Below are 22,337 nucleotides of genomic sequence, written 5' to 3' on the forward strand. Positions count from 1 at the left end.
AACTAGAATTACAAAAAAAAAAAAACCCATTAATACTGGTTCGATACCAAAAATTACTGTTGTAATTGTTTTGGAAATGAAGTTTACTTTGAAAGACATATCCTCTTCTTTATTAAACTTTTGATTATTTATTTTAATAACGTGAAACAGATTTAAAAATAAAACAATTTTACAGTAAACTCACAAAGAAAATAAAATCAATTTTTAAAAATTCTAGTTGCTTAAAGTTTATAACACAAAAATTTAACTATTCCCTAGATCAAAAAAAAGATTTAATAAAAGGCGAAGTTCTTGTCAAGGGTTTTTTTGTAGAGGTGGGGAATCCATTTTGCAATTTTTAAAGACGATGAAGCAGTGTCAGTGTCGTTAAAAGGTCCTGCTAGATTTTAATAAGAGCGTATGTATACCTACGCACTACCGACTGAACTCCACCCCTGGCTAACCACCTTACCGACATAGCTAATAAGCATTCCATCAGGTAGGGGGAGATTGCCCATACACACATTCGTACACCAAAATTCAATATTAAGTTTTCAGCAATAAAAGTACATTATATAACCTCAAACAATATTCATAATACATATTGGTACCGTAAAGTAATAGAATGTAATAAAATAATAATACAATTAAACAACGGTTGATCTTACTCTAAAAGAGAGACTGCTATTAAATGAATAATTATATTTACAATATAATAACGTAAGATTTTTTTTCAGTTTATAGTAATCGTGATAATTATATTTATTAATCACCAGATAAGGGGACAACAATAAATATGATTATACAATACAGTAACCCATATAATATACACCAGTCGTATACTGCATTCATACATATTATGTAGCTTACATAAATCTTAATAAAACCGCAAAAGATATGAATTATACAATTTTGGTACAGGATAATAATACGATAAATAAATAATGCAAAATTAAATTTAACCAGCAATAAATAATATAAAAATACAATAAATAAAATGATACAACATAATATACAAAGTGAGCAATAGATGTAAGGGAAATACAACATACAGGTGCCTATAGTACTACCTACTATCCATGTAGCCAAATGTTATATACACTTCCTTTAAGGCACATAAGAAAAGGCCAAGGCGCAAAGGACAGATACTCTTCCATTCTTACCAGTTACTGCTAAAATTAGGAGAACATTGCATCAACGCACAACTGTGCCATAGGCATATAGTTTATCCCTAATGGGCCAATCAGTCCTTGGTTTCTTGCCGTACGTATTTGATGTATTGCACTTAATCGATCCAGTAGCGGCGAAGAGGTGCATAATGTAACAGGAGAATATTTAAGGTCTCCGGCTGCCGTGCTCGTTGCGGGCAATTGTCATGTTTGTGGGTTTGCCCAATTTAGTTGGATAGGAGGAAGACAGCGAGAATCTTGTTTAGTCTGTTAGGGTTAGGGAATCTTTGATCATGGAAGGTTTCCAGAAGGTACGCAAGTTCAGGCGGAAGCGCAAGCCGGAGCCTGTGCCGTCCACCTCCTCTGAGGACGAGTAGAGCACGATGGACCCGGGTACACCCGCCCGCAGTAGAAGAGTTTCGTAAAGCGAAGGGCAGACCTGGCAATTCTGCCTTGCTGGCCAAGGTAGTCCAGGAAGACCTAGACTACTTAGTAGAGTTCCTTTCCTTCCCGGCAGTGTTAGCGTTGGGACGAGGAAAGCAATGCTTCCGCGGCTGTTGAAGATAAAAGAGGCGGATTCCAATCCTTGGGTTCTAAGCCCAAGGAAGCAAGGTTGGCTTCTAAAGTCATTCAGGCCCCGGCGCAGCTCAGGCGCTACGCTAACGTACTTAAATCAAACCGGGAAGCTAGTAAGGTGGCAAAGAAGTCAGAGGTACTGTTTTGTTAACAGGGCGGAGGGCTCGAAGACCACGAGCCATTAACTCAAGCGCGAATGGTAGCCGAAAGGAGTTTCGTATCAGGGACATCAAGGAGACCAGCAAAGCGCAGGTAGTGGTCGCTGACAATAAGGAGACTGTCCGACTCATCATGGAGCCTCCAGCTGTAAAGAAGCTTGATGTCAAGGTTGACTCCAAGCGTTTAGGAAGGCTCCGGGTCATAATATATGACATTGAGCAGAGTCTCTCTGACGAGGGGGTTTTGTCTCTCATTCGACAGCAAAACACCGATTTGAGCGAGGCTTCGTTCAAGGACCAGTGTAGGTTGGTCTTAAAGATTGGCCAGCGTGATGCCCCACGGTGTCATGGAGTCTTCGAGTTAGGGGCTGGTTTTCACCAGAAGTTCGTGTTGGAGGGACGAATCTTCCTGGACCCTGCATCCTGTCGCGTCAACGAGTACCTTGACTTGAGTACGTATCATTGTCTGTTGTTATTATAATTATTTTTTATTATTTTTACTATTATTATTTTGGTTGTGGTTGTGATTACTACGATTATTATTTGTTTATTAGTGTGGCATTTACTATTATTATTGTTTGCTGTTACCATTAATATTATTATTTTCGCTTATTATTATTATTTTTTTTTTTTTTAGGTTTTTAGGGGCATCGACTACTTTGGTCTTTAGCCCCATCCCACTTCAAAATAAAAAATAAAAAAAAGGTTCGATGATTCACATTCTTATGAATCAAACATTTTCAAAAATTTACGATCTTCTATATCTTCGAATCCAGAATATTACTTTCTAGGCTTTCCTTTCGGCCATCCTTTCTTGCACCATTTCTCCATTCTTCTGACGGCCTCAACCTCTGATGACAGCGTATCTGAGGCCTCAGACATGGCATCGTCTTCCTCTCTTTCCGATGCTAGTGACGTTCTACGGCTGACGTCAGGAGACAAAAACATCGTTGGTGCAGTTAGCATCGTTGCTATTGAATCTAAACTAGCAAGCGATGCACTTTCCGCGGCTGATGAACTGGATTCTACCTCTACTGCAGTGCTGGGTCTAGCTAAAATAGATCCTCTCGCTGAAGCTGTTCTTTGAGCTTTTGGAGGCTCCATTGTTGCAGTTTTTATTTCATCTGCATCTGGTGCTTTTTCTATAATAACTTGCACCTCCATTTCAGTAGAGTCAGATTTTTTTGTCGCTATTTCTCTTGGTTTGTGACTACATGACGGAGTAATCTGTTTCTCTCCGTCAGACAAATCAAGATTTTTAATTCTTACACAAGTTGGTGACTTTATAATCGCAGATTTAGTTGGTTTTTTAAACGGCGCTGGTGTGTCTATCATGTCAACGGCGTCAGTCCGGGGATGAGCCTTCTCATCTTTACTTTGTTTTCTCTGATGAGTCGACTCAATCTTTGAATCAATGATTCTTTCAGTCATTGTCGCAAGACTTGGTGCCATCGTGTTAAGCAACTGCTCCACATTAATTTTAGATGTGGAAGGGACAGCCGCTGCTTCTGCGTAAGAAGTCGATGGTCGTGGTGTACGTTGATTGAATATTTTCTTCGCTTCAGGATAACTGACCGTCTGAAGCGCTTTAACATCCTGAATCGCTGTTTCTAATTTATATGTAGGGCAGTTTCTTGAACGACAATTGTGATGCCCTTTACAGTTAACGCAGGTTGGAGGGTCTTTACATGGGTCCCCCTCATGTGTTTTCTCTCCACATATGCATATTTCCTGCGCTTCACATGTAGCTGCTGTGTGTCCGAATCGTTGACACTTAAAACATCTCATCGGCTGCGGAATGAAAGCTCGTACATCAAGCCGATGGATGCCAGCTCGTACCTTTTCAGGAAGGTTCGGCCCATTAAATGTTAAAACATGCGAGGCCGAAAGAAGAATCTCACAATTTCTTCTCATAGTAAGTCTGCGACATTGAGTTACTCCCTGACTCGACATTACTTGTACAATTTCTTCTTCTGTACAATTAAGAAGATCGCGACAAACAACAACTCCTCTGGATGAGTTCAGTGTGTTATGCGGTTGGACATAAACCTCAAATTCACCGATCTTGTTCAACGCCTGAACTTTCTGGCTTTGCATGTCGTTGATGGTTTCGACATGCAATCCATTAAAAGTTTTACGGGTTTCCTTGACAGGACCACCAGCATAATTAGTAATTTTTCTTGTGATTAAGAATGGAATGGTTTCCATTCTCCTTTGTAATAATTAAAAATCTTGGCTTATGTGCGCTATAGCCAAATAGACTCTTCTTTAATTCTTTACTGATTCTATCAGCATCTTTTTTTATCTTATCAGATTCTTTACTTTTTTCCTCTTCGCTTCTGGCGAATCGGAGGTTTCTAAACGAGGGTGTTTACGTGCACCCTCTGCCACGTTGGTTTGTTCAAGAATATTCATGAACATATATCCCTTCTGTAGCAAGGCTAGCCGCCGTGGTACACCCCCACTCCAGAGCTACTAACCTTGGAGGTCGGATCCGGTACTCCGGTGGAACCGGCATATGTCCTGGCAGAGAGCGGATGCGCAGTCTCTGCACTGACTCCAGGCTCCTACTCACCGAAGGTTTCAGAGCTCCCATGCACTGACATACATGGGCACCATTGCTACATGCTTGCCATCGCAGGGGGCATGTGGACAATGGAAGGGTCTCCGTTACACCTGCAATAACATTGACCCTGGCCGCCACATCGCCAGCTCTAAGTTTAGTATGTGTCCACTTCCATCAATAAATTGTTCATATCCTGCAGGTAGCCGAAAAATCCAATCCGTCTGTTGACCTGAAGATGGAGACAGGTCAATAAAGTAATACATCCGAGGAGTTAACTCGGAGCCCCGTTAGCCAGTTATATGTATTGTACATAAGTACAGCTGTTGCCGCCCTGGACGTGGAACGTAGATGTTCTGTTCCGGACGTGGGGATTACCTACCTCAGAGCGCTTATTATTATTATTTATATTATTATTATTATTATATAACGGGTCACGGGTACTTCCGCGCTTACCTCCATGTCATAGGGAAAGCGCCGTCCCCCGACTGACTGTATTGTCCTGGTGTACGGGACGACGCTGAGCACACCTTTTTCAAATGTGCTCGGTGGGCGGCAGATCGAGGGACACTAGAGGCGGATCACGGAGCACTGAGTCCCCACAACGTGGTTGCGATAATGCTCCGTGACCTGGGCAGCTGGGAAAGCGTAGCCCGATTCGTCGGCAACATACTCAGGGCCAAAAAGGTTGACCTGGACAGTCCTGAAAATTAGGTAGCACCTAGCAGGCTAGTATAGGAGGACTCGACCGGAAGTAATGTGTTAAACGGTTCCGGGTCGAGCCCTGGTAGAAAGGGGGGTGGTTTTAGTCGGTAGTCCGCTGATGGTGATTGCATAATACCATCATCGGGAGCCCGACACTCCGTGCGTAAATGCATTTCCACCTCCCTCCTCAAAAAAAAAAAAAAAAAATTATTATTATTATTCAGGCAGGTGGCCTGTCACCTAACCAATACGGTTTCCGGCAGGGTCGGTCGACCCTAGACGCAATTCAGGAGGTTGTTGAGGCAGTGCGGCGAGCAGAGGACCAAATCATTTTTCGCGACGTGTGGTCCTTCTCGTTACGTTGGACGTAAAAAACGCGTTCAACTCCCCACGGTGGAGCGATATGATTCGGACCCTGGAGCAATCGTTCCATGTGCCTCAATACCTTCTGAGAATGGTAGATGCATACCTGAGGAACCGCGGTCTCATTTACGAGACCGCAGCAGGCTGGCGTAGGACTACGATCACGTCAGGGGCGGCGCAGGGGTCGATTCTCGGTACCGACCTTTGGAACGCCGTCTACGATGGCTTGCTGAGGCTGGAGATGCCTGAAGAATCTGCCTTGGTTGGGTACGCTGACGACGTTGCGCTACTTGTCGCAGACCGCTACGTGGAGCGCGCCCAACTGAGGCTCAGTCGGGCCATGCACAGAGTCGGTGCCTGGCTGGACGATCATGGTTTGCCTCTAGCTCTCAGCAAAACGGATATCGTAGTTCTAACGAAGAAACGTATCGACACCCTTCTCTCCCTGCGCGTCGGGGTAGAGGTTGTCGAGACCAAGCCGGCCGCAAAGTACGTCGGTATGATGATTGACCGGAAACTCAGCTTTGCTGAGCAGCTTCGTACAGCCGCCGACAAAGTTGCGAGAGCCGCAACTGCTCTCAGCCGGCTTATGGCGAATCTCGGCGGACCGAAGGCCAGCAGACGGCGATTGCTGATGTCCACGGTACATTCCATCCTGCTATACGGGTCGGAAGTGTGGCCCAGCCATTAAGAGTTGCGAGAAACCGGAAGCGGCTCGCGCAGGTGCAACGCACAGCAGCCTTGCGAGTCGCTTCCGCGTATCGGACGGTCTCCGAGCCTGCAGTACTTGTGGTAGCCGGCGTCATACCCATTGCTACTTTAGCAAGGGAGCGCCAGGCGATCTACAGGAGGCGACGGGCAGGCGAAGACCAGGTGACCATTGCCAACGAGGAACGCACTCGCACGTTCCTCGCATGGCAAGAGACCTGGGACCACTAGACCAGAGGACGATGGACCGCAAGGCTTATTCCTCTGGTCAGACCGTGGACGGAGCAACGGCATGGAGAAGTGGAGTACTACATGACCCAATTTTTAACGGGTCACGGGTACTTCCGCGCTTACATCCATGTCATAGAGAAAGCGCCATCCCCCGACTGCCTGTATTGCCCGGTGTACGGGACGACGCTGAGCACACCTTTTTCAAATGTGCTCGGTGGGCGGCAGATCGAGGGACACTAGAGGCGGATCACGGAGCACTGAGTCCCCACAACGTGGTTGCGATGATGCTCCGTGACCTGGGCAGCTGGGAAAGCGTAGCCATTCAGCGTTCCACTATTTTCTTACTATGTTTGTTAGACGATTTTTAACATCTGCCACTCTTACAGGAAATTCATCCAAATCATCACAGACTGTTGCCTTTCTGGCAGCTTCGTCTGCGATTTCATTACCTGTAATACCATCATGCCCCGGAGTCCATACAAATACGCATCGCTGTCCTCGTTGGTTTAGAACGTATAAAATAGACAGGATGTTTGCAATTAGGACATCCTTAATGTTCTTGTTCCGAATTGCGACAAGTGCACTTAATGAATCGGAACATATTAGCACTCTCTCTTCGCAATAGTGTTCAGTGTAGCGAAGAGCTTGCTGAATTGCAGTGAGTTCTGCCGTGTAGACACTGGCCACATCTGTCAGTTTCCAAAAGTGGGCTTCTTCATTTACATATATTGAGCATCCAACACCATGTTCGGTTTTAGAACCGTCAGTATAAATTCTAATATGTTCTTCGTAGCTACTGACGGTTGCCAAAAATTCCTGCTGGATGATCACTGCTGGTTTCTTTTTTATTTCTCCTTGAGAGAGATCCAAACTTGTATTTACCGCTGGCAAGAGCCATGGCGGTATTTCTCTAGTCGAAATTGCCAATGTATCTGGAATGGCAATTTCATATTTTCTTCTTAATTCGTGGTACCTAATCCCGGCTGGTCTGGAATAGGTAGCACGACGTTCGTATAATGCAGCCATAGGATGGTTATTAAAACGTTTATTATTTATATGGGCAGGATAAGCCCATATATTTGCTGCGTATCTTAGTAAAAGGAACTCTCTTCTATAATGTAGTGGCATTATTCCAGCTTCAGACATCAGACTAACCACCGGACTTGTGCGGAAAGCGCCTGTTGCATATCTTATTCCGCTATTATGAATTACGTCTAACTTTTTTAAATGCGACTTTCTAGCGGATGAATATACGATACATCCGTAGTCTAGTTTAGATTGAACCAATGCTTTATACAATCTCAATAATGTATCTTTGTCTGAGCCCCAATTTAAGTTCGATAAACATTTTATAATGTTTAGGGCTCTTTTGCATCTATCACTCAAGTCCTGTATATGTAATCCCCATGTAAGGGATTTATCCAATACTAGTCCTAAATATCTTACGCTGTCTTTATATTGTATTGGATTACCATCAATTGTCAACGCAGGACTTTGATGAGGAATTCTCTTTCTACAAAAGTGTACACAGCACGTTTTTTCTGGTGAGAATTGGAATCCGTTATTCCTTGCAACTTCATTTAGAGCATTGATCGCTCGTTGCAATTTGTACCTCACCATAGCAGTCTTGTTGCTGGCATACATAATTGCCAGATCATCAACATAGACGCTTTTGCTGATTTCTACTGGAATGGCTAATATCAATTTATTAATGGCAATGGTAAACAAGGTACCGCTCAACGGCAAACCCTGCGGTATGCCATTTTCCAAGATTCTTTCACATGAATATTCATTGTTGACGCGTACTTGGAAGGTACGGTCATTCATATAGTTGCTGAGCAGTATAGGCAGATTGCCACGAATGCCCCATTCATGTATCTGGAGCATTATACCATGACGCCAGGTCATATCGAAAGCCTTCCGAAGATCAAAGAAGACTCCGACACAATGTTTCCTTTTAATGAAGCTGTTATATATAACGTCCTCTAAGCTGATCATTTGATCAGTGGTAGAATGGTATTGCACACGTCAAAGAAATAGGACGGTAGCTATTGGGGTCTGTTAAATTTTTATTTTTCTTTGGTACTGGAACAACATGAGCTTTTTTCCACTGCTGCGGGTACGTTCCATCCCGCCATATTTTATTATAAAGTTCTAATAATCTACGCTTTGCAGTGGTATTCAACTGCCTGATCATATTATAATGGATTTCATCCGGACCAGCAGCTATGTTACCTGCTTTTTTCAACGCTTTCGCGAATTCTTCCATTTTAAAAGGTACATTATACGAGTAATTATACTCAGTTCTGAAGTTTAGTAGACCTTCAAGTTGTTCTTTTTTAGTACGAAAATCTTCTTCGTAGTTGGCCGTTGTGCTGGCCTTTTCGAAGTGATTGGATAACAGCTCTGCAATTTCATATGGAGTGCATTTTATTTCATCTTCATCTTGAAGGCTAGTTATGGGAGCAAAATCATTACGCCCACAAATCGCCTTCACTTTCCTCCAAACATCTGATGCAGTAGTATTTTTGTCGATGGATGACACGTACTGCTGCCAGGATCGTTTTTTCGAGTCTATCATAAGACGTTTTGCAAACGCCCTGTATTTCTTAAAGGCAACAAGATGTTCTATGCTAGGACGCTTCTTAAAGGCGTTATACGCCCTTTTCTTTCTTTTTATAGCTTCACTTATTTCAAAAAAAAAAATATTATTATTATTATTATTATTGATATATCTTATTTTATTTTTGTTCCATTAAATGTTAATTTAAAGTTTTAAGTTTAGCCAGTGATGAAATAAATAATTAAATTATTTAACACTAAAATACTTTTGCATCTCAAAAAGTTATGAAGCTTATAAAAGTTTTACACAATAAATCTGTAGAATAACTGGAATAGGATAATTTTTGTTACATCGGTTTAAAAAGATTTTTATATTAAAACAAGCAAGAGGATGAAAAATAGAAGGCTTTGGTAAATTCACATTCCCAGTGAAAAGTAACGTTGACTTCTTAATAGATCAAACGGAAAGTTTTTTTACCAAAGTTTTACTTGTAACCTTTTAGCTAACCGATATTCTGTGAGGTCGCACTGGAAGACTTTTTTTATTTTAATAAAATGCTCTTTGCCACTTATGGTATGACGTCAGAAAAAATTTTGGGTGGGATAAATCACCCAACTGAAGAATAAATGTTTGTTTGCTCGGTGATTTGTGAGGATGGTCTCTTATCTTTTTTCTCCTCTTCCTGATCATTAACTTCGAGCGTTAACTGGAAACCAACTTTAACTGAATTTGATGAGTGAAAAAAAAATTTCGTCTTGCATCACTTACGTTAATTTTAATGACTTATAACGGTAATTACCAATTTTAAAACAGAAACTCCGATCTTTGAAGATTGTATCGGTTTCACAGTCGGTAATTTGTGTTTCACTGCTAAAGAGCAGTTGTGATTTAAGTTGTTAAGTATAGCTAATAAGCTTAAGTTAATAAAATGATCGCCCTCAACCGTATTATATTTAGATTTAGTAAATGATGACTTTTTAATTCAACAATTTCTAGGTCAAAATTACCTCAGATAAAGAAACTATAGTACAAGTTAAAATGCAATAATGTAATTTATAATATAACATATATTAACGATTGATAAGGTGATTTAGAAGTTAAAAAGCAAAAAAGTTTTTCAGTTTAATGAGAGACTAATTTTGAAGAGAAAAATATCCTATTTACGAATTTAATGTTTAACAATACTCTCAAAAACAATAATTGTATTTTACACGTTAAAATAAACTGGACACAGGTTATTAGTGAGGATCTGACATGGATGAGGACAGAGCATAACTAATTGGAAACAATACATGTTTAAAGATACTGTATCATTTTTGAATTGAACGGACAATACAAAAAAAAATGAATGAAAGAACTTAAAAATCTTTTACGAACTTAAAAATTATTCAATGATTTGTTACATAAAAGCTGACAACCATAAGAATGTTAATTCAAGCATATGATGCAAATTTCAACGCAAGAGTAAATAAGGTAAAAAATATGGTTAATTTAATAGTAAAACTATCACTTATTATTACTAAATAATTTCGTTTTTATTCAGACTACATATAAACTTTATTTCATCATAAATAATCTTATATCAGTGTACGCTTAACGGCAACGATAGAAAAATTTGTTGCTTGTAAATGGTCTATGTAGTGCTTCAGTTTCTTGAGAAAACAGTGTGTATGTGTGTATATAATGTATATTGAAATTAGAAGTAGAAAATTATACTATTAAACAAGTTCGCTTCTACGGTCACTCATAATCGTAATGGACGAACGGCGGATCTGCAGAAGTCTGTCCTTCCACCCCTCGTTCTCAGGTCAAGCTCTCTTTTCTGGCTCTTGGCTACTTACAGTGCAAAGCACTAATAGCCCCTTCTCCTGCCGAAGAAAAACCGTGGCTAATTGGTCGAAAATCCTCTAGTTACTGAGTGAGTCTAGGATGTGTTACACCAGGTCCACCGGTCGAAGATCAAGAATACCGGCTTGCGTACACTGAACGCACCACTCTGGAGAGTGGAACAGGGTTTATTCCGCTGTGTCTTGAACCTGGCAGAATATGCACCTGGGGGATTCTCACCTGGCAATCCTATGCAGAAACGACTCGAAATTCCCATGCCCCGTGAATAGCTGTGTAATGTGGAAATTCATATTAGAGTATATTACAAGTAAAGCTTAATAAAAGATTATATTATTCAGTATGGATTTCATCCTACGTACAGAAAGAACGAGTAGAAGATATACATACCATTTCAGTTTCAGAAAGAAATTGGGTAAAAGGAAGGAAATTTTTTCGTTTATATTGTCTTGTAAGGCAAAGTGGAAACTACAAAAAAAATGTTATCAATTTCATATTAAGATTTGACAACGACATGATTCTTTTATCAGAAATTAAAAATAATTTAGAAAAAATTATGAATTTTTAATCATTATTATTCAGCATTTGATATGAGATCATAATAATAACAATATTAATAATTCTGTAGTTAAAGTTTGCCGTTTATGAAGGAAAATAAGCATACACTTAATAATTAAAGAGAAAGCTAAAGGCTTCCTTTAGAATAGCCGCGCTCACTTATAAATTTGACCAGCATTTGCGTGTCCGGTTCAATTCAGAAATATCCTCACTGGTGGGGTCACGGAAAACAGGAAAAATATCGATATTTTTAATTAGTGTTTTAACGATTTTAAAATGTGAGGCAATCGTTTTTTTTTTTTAAATTAGCAGAATAGGTAAAGTTCAAAATGAGAAGGTTGGGAAAAAATGCATTCTGGACAAGTTATCAATTGAAAAGAAACACCATAGTTGGTTATTAATTACATATAAAAGTTTACCTAATTTGAAAATAGAGGATTATGTCGAGAAAAGACATTACAGACAAGACTAAGTTTTGAATGTATAAAAAAGCGCAATTTAGAATTTGGAATATAATGAATATTTTTAGAATAACATAATGAAATGAAAAAGCACAAAACTTCTTAAATAACTGATAGAAAAGAAATTAAAAATATCCCTTTTTCAGAATTGACAGTTATTAAAAGTAAAATTTAATAGTAGATTAAAATGTTTAGTTCTATTCTACAAGACGAGTTTTTTATTATTTACATTACTTTCTTATTGAATCTATAGTTTTTTGGCGATAAAAATCGAATCCATTTATGTAAATATGTTACAAATAATCAGCATTAACATTTAGTAAATTAAGATTTTTTTTAAATATTAAAGTTTTTTGAAACAATGAGGGAACTGTTGAAGTATAATCAACATAGATAATACTGTAAAACATAATGGTCTTCATCTTTAAAAGCATCGGTAAACTTTGTTATTTAATTTATTTAGTGCTTCTTCCCTCGAGACATCTCCCTAGCGGCATGTTATTCATTGTGTTACACCTAATCTCGTCATTTAGAATGTATAGAAAAAGTTTCCTCCACTAATTTCATAAGCATTCTTTCGAAATTTACACTCATTAAAAACTTTTAATGCATTTTGTGTAGAAAAATCTAGTAAGAGAATTATGGTACGGAATATGTTGATCACCTTAAGGTAGTATTAAAAAATATTTATTTTCAAACTGTAAATTGAATAAACTCTTTTTTCTGTAAAAAAACCTCTTTAAAGTAATCACAGTTTAATTTCAAAAGAAATTAATTTACGAAGTTATTATTTTCAGACAAATTATCGTATAAAAATTCATTCGTAAAAAAATTCTTATATTATAGCAGAGAACTGATACTTTTTCGCGTGGAATATGCAATAAATAATAGGTATATATTTCTATTTATTCAATTTTTTAATGTTTTTCCCAGCATCCGGTAATGGTATAAGTTCATAGCCACATTTAAAAAGCCTAGTTTATAAAACTTTATGAATTGTGCTTTGGATTTTACTGTGCATGTTTGTTTGCAAGAAAATTCTGATAATACAGTTTGGGTTAAATATAATCATTTATGTGTTTTATGCATTTGAAACATGTTCATTAAACTTATAGTGGAATAATCCCCAGAGATGTTGAGCTCATCTGCTAGATTTGTTTATGTATTTAGTTTATTTTATTTATTTAGAAAAAAAAGATTTGTTGTGTACGTTGTCTGAAGCTTGTGTTTCTTTTTGCACAGATTTATCTACAATAAATATAATTTTCTTTTTTTTGTGTTTACCATGAATATATAACATTAAACCTGAGATGAATTGTCCAGTCTGTTATGATTAAACAGCCATAATAAGTATATATTTTGGCTATCATTCTTTTGAACCGTTTCTGGAGCCTACTTGTAATACAATATATATGTTTTTCATTGAACGGTAGTGTAGTGCTTACAAAAATAATTTGAAATCTACTAAATATTTAATGCCTAAGTAATTAATCTCTTGTAGAGATTAATTTCACATAACCACATCCGGGAGTGTGTTGTATCGTTTCCCTGGGATCGCGAACATTTCCTGCATGTATCATCTATTGTGTCTGACATTGTGTTTCATATAATTCTTTTTTGTATATATCATCTAGTAGTGTATCTTAATGAAGCCTCCAGTTTCTCATCCAAGAGTATAGAGTTTAAGAAATTTTAAGTATAGAATATACAGTTTTAGAAATTTCTAGACAGGATATTTTAGAATTTATCTTCTGAAGAAATTCTAATGATGTAAGAATAACTACAGCTGAAGACACACGAGATTCCATGTTCTTTAAAGTACAATGCGTGTTTTCTTTGGTTTACTGGTCTCTCAGGCACATAAATGGGTTTCACATTCAGGAATAAGATGTCATCCATATTTAGTTTCAATCCACCTTGATAGTTTCTACATTACAAGTCTGAGAGATCATTAACTCGGTTTACTCTGATTTTGATATTTTAAGATTCACAAGAAATAGACAGAAGTTTAAGAATATTTTATAAGAATAATTATGCCAATATACTTCTCGCCAAATTTTAATATTTTTAAATTTTTTAAAAAATTCACGTGCGGTAAACCAAATAAATAATCCTATAATAATTTTTATTATTTAATAAATGCTATTTATTTATTAGATTTGTATTTTAATTCTTTTTTTATTGTCTTTTAACGTTCATTTTTCCCTTATGTTTTATCTAGTATAAGGTGGGAGGGATTGTATAGGAATAGTTAGAAAGTACAGACTAATTATTTCTATTGAAAAATGATTGTATTATAACTTATTAACTGTTCAATTTCTCACTTTACTAAATAGGCGCAGCCTATTTTAATTCCGCCTCATAAGAGGGGTGTTTTAGCAAGAATCTTGATAGGTTTTAAGTGGTTACATTTACAGGTGTCCGGCCGTACTTCTCATATAGGTTCTTATATGCGGTAAGTAGTGCAATTTGTGTTTTGAGCCTGCTTGCTGCTTACTGGTAACTGTTCCACTGTTGCTTATACATTCTTCTTTAACATTCGCAGAAGCGCAGTGCACTTTCACGGTAGACATGAAGAGGCTTCATTTGTGTCTGAGCCTCTATAGCTGCCAACGGGGTGGATTTAGCAGCACCGGATTTTAGTCTCAGAACAGTGATTTGGACAAGTTTCATTTTATATGCAGTTGTGGAGCCGGCATGACTGTCACGTCACTTCCATATTCCAAACTTATTGCCGGTACTATTTTTGTAGAAAGCGTGAACATTTGGAGTGTAATTTTTGGGGTAACAACCACAGCGTTGCGTGTTGCTCAGATTTCAATATTTAGTAATGCCTTATTGAGGCATTCTTTCAATGCATCTACGTTACTAATAGTAGCCCAGATGAGGAGATCATCTACGAGTACGAGGGCTTCGACTCCTTGTACTTCTCTGATTGCATCTAAGATTTCACTGATCGTAATGTTGAATAGTGTACAACTGAGAACAGAACCCTATACCAGGCCTTCCTTTTGGAATTTGGAAGTACTGCGGTTGTGGCGCACTCGGATTAATTCGTGGCAAAGAAAAGAATTGATCCATTTGAATAAGCATCCAGAGATATTGCAAATGCCCAGCTTGTGAATGAGCATGCGTCGCCAGACGGTATAGTACGCTGCTTTTAAGTTGACTAAAACCCGTAGTGTAGACATCTTTCTGTGATATCCATCTTTGACTTGTGTAAAGTAAACAAGGTGGTACATAGGGCTTCGATATCTGCGAAAGCCAGAATAAGCATTGTCTACGATTACATGTGTTTCGATAAATTCGTTAAGACGGTTGATAACCATCTTCTCTGCTATTTTACAGCAAGAGCTTGTTTGGGATATGTCTACAGAATCAGCTAGGCTGTCGTTTTTACCATTTTTTAATTTGGGGATAGTCGGGATAATTTCTGCCTTTCTGCCATTGTTGCGGTTCGGAAACTGACTCTGCCATGTCAAGTTAATACTGCTGAGTAAGGATTCCTTAGCTTCTTCCCCAAGTGGATAAATAGTTCTGGGAATATTCCGTCAGATCCCGCTGCTTTGTTTAGCTTGGTTAGTGACAAAGCATCATCCAATTTCTAGATGGTAAAGTCAGCTTCGAAAAGTTTCATGATTTTCCTATCGTGACATAAAATCTTTGGATTCTTCAGAAGTGTTTTGCCACAAATTTGTCTCCTTTTACATGACTATTATAAGCGTAAGCTTACATAAAGCATTAGCAACATCTCTGGAATCACTGGGGGATTTCATACCGCATTGTAATGGTTGTTGTACTTTCCGAATACTATTATTATTCAGATGTGATATGTATCGTTGCGCTTTTATTAGGTCTTTTCGATAGTTTAGCGTGGATGAGAAGCTTCTAAAAGCAGAACGCTTGGCACTTATTCTTTCTGTAGTCTCGCTTAGTCTCTTCTAAGGGTTATAATGTCCTTACTGGCCTTGGTTCTTTCCGCTTTATGGCGGCTTTTGTCTCGTGCTTTCTTGAGATCAATAAGCCTTGAAGTCCAAAACGTTTTGAATTTCTGTGGTTAACCCCGGGTAATATACTAACCAGCACACCAGAGGATGGTTGAGTTTAAAGCCGCAATGCTTATTTCAGCGGAGGCTGCCATCACAGAGTCCTGAAGCACAGAGACAGTAAGCTTCTTATATTTATTCCAGTTTGCCTTTTAAAAGTACCAACGTGGGGCTCGATTTGCATTGTATGGCAATTTTGTCGTGGCCACCGTGACTAGAAGCGTTTTATGACCACATCCACCAGCATCGTCGAGCAAGAGGGTATTAGGTTTTTCAGACAAGCGTAGGTGGGTAACAAACAAAACAGGTCGGGATAGCTCCAGCGTGTCGTTTTCCTCCATCTCGTGCATGATACTGCATTTTGCAATCAGGCTACTCCGTACTCCTACGAAGATTCCAGATGTGATTTGGCGGAACTTTTAAGTGTAGTCACATCATAACCGTTAGTCTGGTAATATTCCGGGGTTTCTGCAACAACCCCTGCTTCACAATAAAATATATATCCACGTCTGCCTGGGAGGCGTTTCGTTTGAATTGAAAAAAATTACTGTCATTCAGACCTCCTGCATTCAAATAAATAATGCGGAGGCTATTGTCAGACCTCTGAGAAGATCTGATTTGGTCGAGGTATGGAGCCATCCTAATTTAGTCAGCTCGTTTTAAGGCGGACATCTTGTTGATCGTTTAGATTACGCAGGGAGCACCACGAGAAATCGGTTAGAATCTAATATTAAAATTAAATCGTGGTAAGATAATGGACGTGAAACAACGTTACTTGTGATTTGTTAGGTTGTGGAAGAATAATGAATCAGACCTAATAAACGAATTGAAATCTCAACTAATTTTTATAGAAAGAAAAAGCCAGCCCACAATGATTTATTCGCTTTGAAATCACAGTCTGCTACAATTATTCAGCGTACTGAACAAGCGTCTTATTCTAATCACACAATGATTCCAATCTAACATTCTACAAAAAGCTTAACAAATGAAGAAATGTATGAGTGTATATAACATCGATTCTTCAAAGAAAAGTGCAAATTGATCCGTTCAATCTACCTACCCAAATATTTCTTACTGTTTGCACGCATTTAAAACATCTAATACGTGATAGTCATCAAGACTGATTTCAATTACACTGCTGATTATCGTTTTTCAGTAAGCTCGACTTAGTGACATGTAAGAGTATGTTGGCTCAATGAAGAATGAAATGGGAAATCATTTCATTCCTCTCAGTGATCTCAGTATTGAATTATCTTTATTCTTTAAGAAAGATTAATCATTTTCTGGAGAGTCTTGTTTCATATGCCTTACTATCTCAAACCTTTCACTAGGTCATGGTATCTAAAAATAAACACTATATCAATATTACTTATTTCATAACAATAATACTAATAATTTTTTTTCACGATTTTCATATCTCCCCTCACAGCCACCTCAACCACCATGATAATACATAATATAACTGGGGAGCGGTGTGACCTACTTAAAGTATGTAGAAATTGTAGAAAACAGTGTAAGATCTTAGAAAGTGCCTTTTAGTAAATTGGAATGCATAAAAGCGGGATCATCTTTAATACTAAAATTGGAAACAAATATTTGAAACTTATAAATTAAGTTGGTAATGCGGTTAATTATAATTTTAACCTTCTTATAAAAAAAAATTAACTAAAAATAAATTTTATAGAAATAAATATTCGTCAAAAGTATAAAAATAACACACACAGGTAACGTAACATTATGTAGACATTAAAATAAAAATCAAATTAAGGATATTGGATTAAGAACTGCCTTAATTTCCCCTGGCTTCATTTAGAAAATATCAATTAAATTAAAATACTGATTAAGTCTACTAAAATATCTAGCAAAAGGATTCAGCCTTTGTACTATGTTAAATTCAGAAGAAAAGAAAGATATGCAGAAACTTTTACGTTTAAATATTAGGAAAAGTCTTAGATTAAGTGAGCAGACCACTTAAACCGATGATGTCACCGATAGGTGTTGGGTAAAGTTAACAAAAATAAAAGAACACACAGCTCGTATTTGGCAAAAGAAATTGGACTTTAATTAGAAAGAAAACAACTGAACTTATGTTAAATCATAACATTAAAAAATTATAAAGAAATTATGAAATAACCATAACTTAATTCTATATAAGAAATATCAGCTGAAATCAACATATGAATAATGATATTAAAGGAGAAAATACATGAATATACATATTTCAAATACACATTTTGAAATCTACAATTTAACAAAGGCTGAAAACAAGAGAACATAAAACACCTTATTTACAATTAGATACTTATAAACATAACATCAATAAAAAATAGTGTAACTGGAAAACTGTTGCGTTACTGACATATTCTGTAATAATGAAAATTAGCAATGAACAAATGTCATTAACTTAGAAAAATAAATTACAATAATTCCAGTATAAAAAAAAGAGTTAATTACAATATAATCAAATCAAAATAAGTAATAATATAAATAGAGTTCTTTTTAGTAGTAAGCTTTCTTGAAAATATTAAGTTACAAAGAAGTCCAAAAACGTAACTTCACATCAGGAGTTATTTTCTTTAGATTAATTTAAGAGAAGTAATATGAATACATTTCATGAGTAGATAAGAATTAATCTCGGCGATTAACAAGTTAAATTAGATTTAATGATAGAGTTAATTGCAATAAACATTTCAAGTAAAGGTAATTTGCTCTGAGTAACTGACGTTTGAATACAAACTTTTGATGAACAACACGAAATATAATAATAGTTATCAATAATAATATATGAAATATATCGCATATATGTTTTATAATTCTGAAGTAGTTTAAATTACAAGTAGAGTTGATAAGAACGTTATTTGGCATTTAATAACACATAGAATGTGCTACACATAAAAAAATCACAACATAACCGTTTAATATAAATAAAAATGAATAATTTGAACTTGCCTGTATCACACATGAATATTAGCAAAGGATGAACTCGTGAATGCAAGTACATATGAATACATACAGTAATCCTAGGCGTAGTCTGCAATGGTGTATCAGGAATACAGAGGTGAAACGTGGTTTAAAGGTTGAGCAGGACGTGGGTCCTGCTCAACCTTTGAGCAGTTGAGCAGGACTCAGATTTGTGAGTCTGGAGATTCTGCTTCGATTAAATTGTAGTAAGCAGCTGGAGAAGATTCGGAGTCGATGGAATTGGCAGTTTGTAGCGATTGAAACACTTTCAAGAGAGACGTAATATATCGAATTTTAAGATTAATTTGACAAAGAAACGAGGCAAAACAAAACATAGAGATCGGTGAAGTCACGAAACACTGACGAGTAGAACTAGAGAATATTTCGACAGAGAAATACCACAACGTTTATGAGAGTATGAATACAATGAAAACATTTAAACATTATACGAGAGAGACAATTGCAAGCTGATCCTCCAAGGCTGTGGAGGATCAGCCTTGATGATCCGCACAACGTAAAAGTCTGGACTAGAATGCCAAAATGGTGGCGTGGTGAGAAGTAGGGGGAAGCAAACCTAGACAGTGGACAGGAGAGTGTGTGTGTAAAAAACAAGAGATGTGTGCATGTATTAGTATGGGAACGAGAGAAAAAGGGCGTGTATGAAGTCAGCAATAAATATGCGAGTAATGAACACGCGGTCACTATTAAGATGACAGACCGTCTGACTGACGCCAGGTCTCAAACAAATATAATCAAACAGATAGATACAAATATGACAAGCCCAATACGAAACATAGTTATAAATTTACCAAGCCTGTAACAAACAACATGACCCAACCCTAGCTTTGAATACATAGGAAATAACTCAACTTTACGCAATGGCGTAAACAACAGGAATACCACTATTGAATCATTTCATTAATGGAATCATCGCAAATATTTTATGAACGAAAATATGTATCATGCCAAATTTTATGGATACAGATTCTCTATTTCCTACATATCCTCAAATTCTCCATTTCTCGGGTGGTCAAAACCATGGAAACGTAAAACTCTCTTCGGACTACTTCTACACCAGATGAGATAAGTCCTAATCTAAATTTCAAACTACAACTCAATAGAATGAGCCAAACCATAGTTTTACACAGACCCATGAAGGGTAGTTTTATAATAATAATAATACGTTATAATTTATTACCACATAAATGCATAATTTAATATCGGCGGACGACAACTATAGCAGTTCAAATATCAGCGGGAGCACAGTATAAGTTCGCGCTGATACAGTGTTACTCCCGCCGCGCAGATGACCAGTTCTTCCACCATAGCGGCGCTGCGGCCCCACCAACTCTCAGGCTCCAATAAAAGAGCGTGCACGAGAGTGAATTTTTGATTTATCGTTGACCACCACCTGGAGAAGACCAAGAAGAAGAAGACAGAAGAAGTTCCCTGGCCGCCTCAACGTGGAACCCCCCGGTGGATACAACATCCCCACCGGAACAGCAGGCCTGGCCACCTTTTGGACACAACAGCTCTTCCCAGAGCTAACGCAAAAAACGGCCCTTTTCAGGGCTACCACAAGATTATAAAATACGAGCCATTGAAACCATTCGACGACAACAGCCCTTCTCCAGGCTACCATAAGGTTATTAATTACAATCAGACGTCGAAACCGATCAACGACAACAGCCCTTCAAAGGGCTACTACAAAGTTGTACAGCGCCGTCGAAGCCATTCGGCGGCAAGTTGTGTAGTTTAACAAAATCATTGGGTTACGTCTTCACCCTCTCTTGCCGTCGGGTGCTGAAACCTAGCGGTAGCTAGGGTGCCAACAGCAAACTATGGTCACCAGACCATCACGCTACTCTACGTCAAAAACTGCTCCCTCGAGCACTGTATGTAGCGTCTTATACCAGTCTGCACTCATACCTGACCCAAGGCGGCCGTGTCCGGACGGACTCTCTCAGTTCTTGTTCGGATGAACATTACTTTAAGTTTTATTTAGCTTATGTTTGCTATCTTTAAAGTCACGTTATAAGTTACAAGTGTTATGTTACGAAATTATTTTAAACCACCAAGACGGCGTACAATTAAACATTACTTCAGTAATCAACAAGGTTTGTCTTCATTCATCACTTATGAACACATACGTCCACCCACACTCTAAAATCTACTGCAACGCTGTTGAACAAGAGCGTCCCGTCGACGTCGTAACACATTGTAAGGCAATGTAATAATTACTTACTATAATGGATTGCTTTCTTTTATTTTTTAATACTCTACTTTGAAATGATGATGATGATAATAATGCTTACAAACTATTTTATTCATAAAAAAAAAATTAACAGGTTACCTAAGTATATATATTGAGAAACAAACAATTTTTTTATTCCCGCTAGACAATTTAACCAACAAATGGCTATTTTATGTTCATAATTTTGTTTTGTTTTTTTTTTCTTTTTAGTAATCATATCATTTTGATTCCAACAGAAGTCTTTGCCATTAGTATCTACTACAATAATTAAATGATACATAAAACTTAGAAACGGTATACAATTTTTTTTAAATATTATATTTAAATTTTTCGTAGTTCATATTTTAATTTTTTTATATATTTATACGAAATTAAAATAGTAACTTATTTTAATTTTTTGGAATAAGAGATTTCAAAAAATTGTTCATTTGTAAAAGCCTGAGATGGTTTTTATACTTAGAACAGTTCTTTGAAATCAAAATGTGTTTTGCTACTAAGATTTAAAAAAAAAAAAATTATCAATTATTACATATTAAATAAATAAATTTTTATAACATAATAGCTAATTAGACGAATCCATTTTATTTATTCAACAAGAATTAATATTAAAATTTAAGCTAAATTGATTTTTTTTCTTTAGTTTCCTGAATCTATTGCGACGTTATTTCTGTGAAATTATATACGGGTACTTTAAGGAAAACATTTTCTATTGCAATTATTAGAAGCAGTTGGATGTAAGATTTCTTAAAGCATAATTTTCTTAAACTAAGTTTAACGTATAAAGTTTCTTAACGCGTTAGTTTTAACTTAACGAACTGTAATTCTTATCAAAATTTTGTGAAATGATTATCTCATTATCAAATATCACGTCATTGGGTTCAATGCATCCAACTTTTAAGAAAATTATCAAGACATCGTTTTTCAGATCATTTTCCACAACTCTTTTATTTGTCCGTAATAATTATCTTACGTAAAAAAAAACGAATTATAAGACATGAAAAATATACAAGTATATTTCTAATATCGTATCTGTGTTCAAACATCTTAAAGTACTTTACTATGCCTATCACTTTTTTTCTTACAAAAGTTTTAAGTAAAACTGTATTTTGTTTTCCTCTAAAAACGAAAAATTTATTTTTTCTACGTTTTGATTTTTACAGATTACTACGATTCATTTAAAACGTATTGCTAGACAAA

Source organism: Lycorma delicatula, chromosome 1 (assembly GCF_047948215.1).
Source record: "Lycorma delicatula isolate Av1 chromosome 1, ASM4794821v1, whole genome shotgun sequence".
In the NCBI taxonomy this organism is placed as follows: domain Eukaryota; kingdom Metazoa; phylum Arthropoda; class Insecta; order Hemiptera; family Fulgoridae; genus Lycorma; species Lycorma delicatula.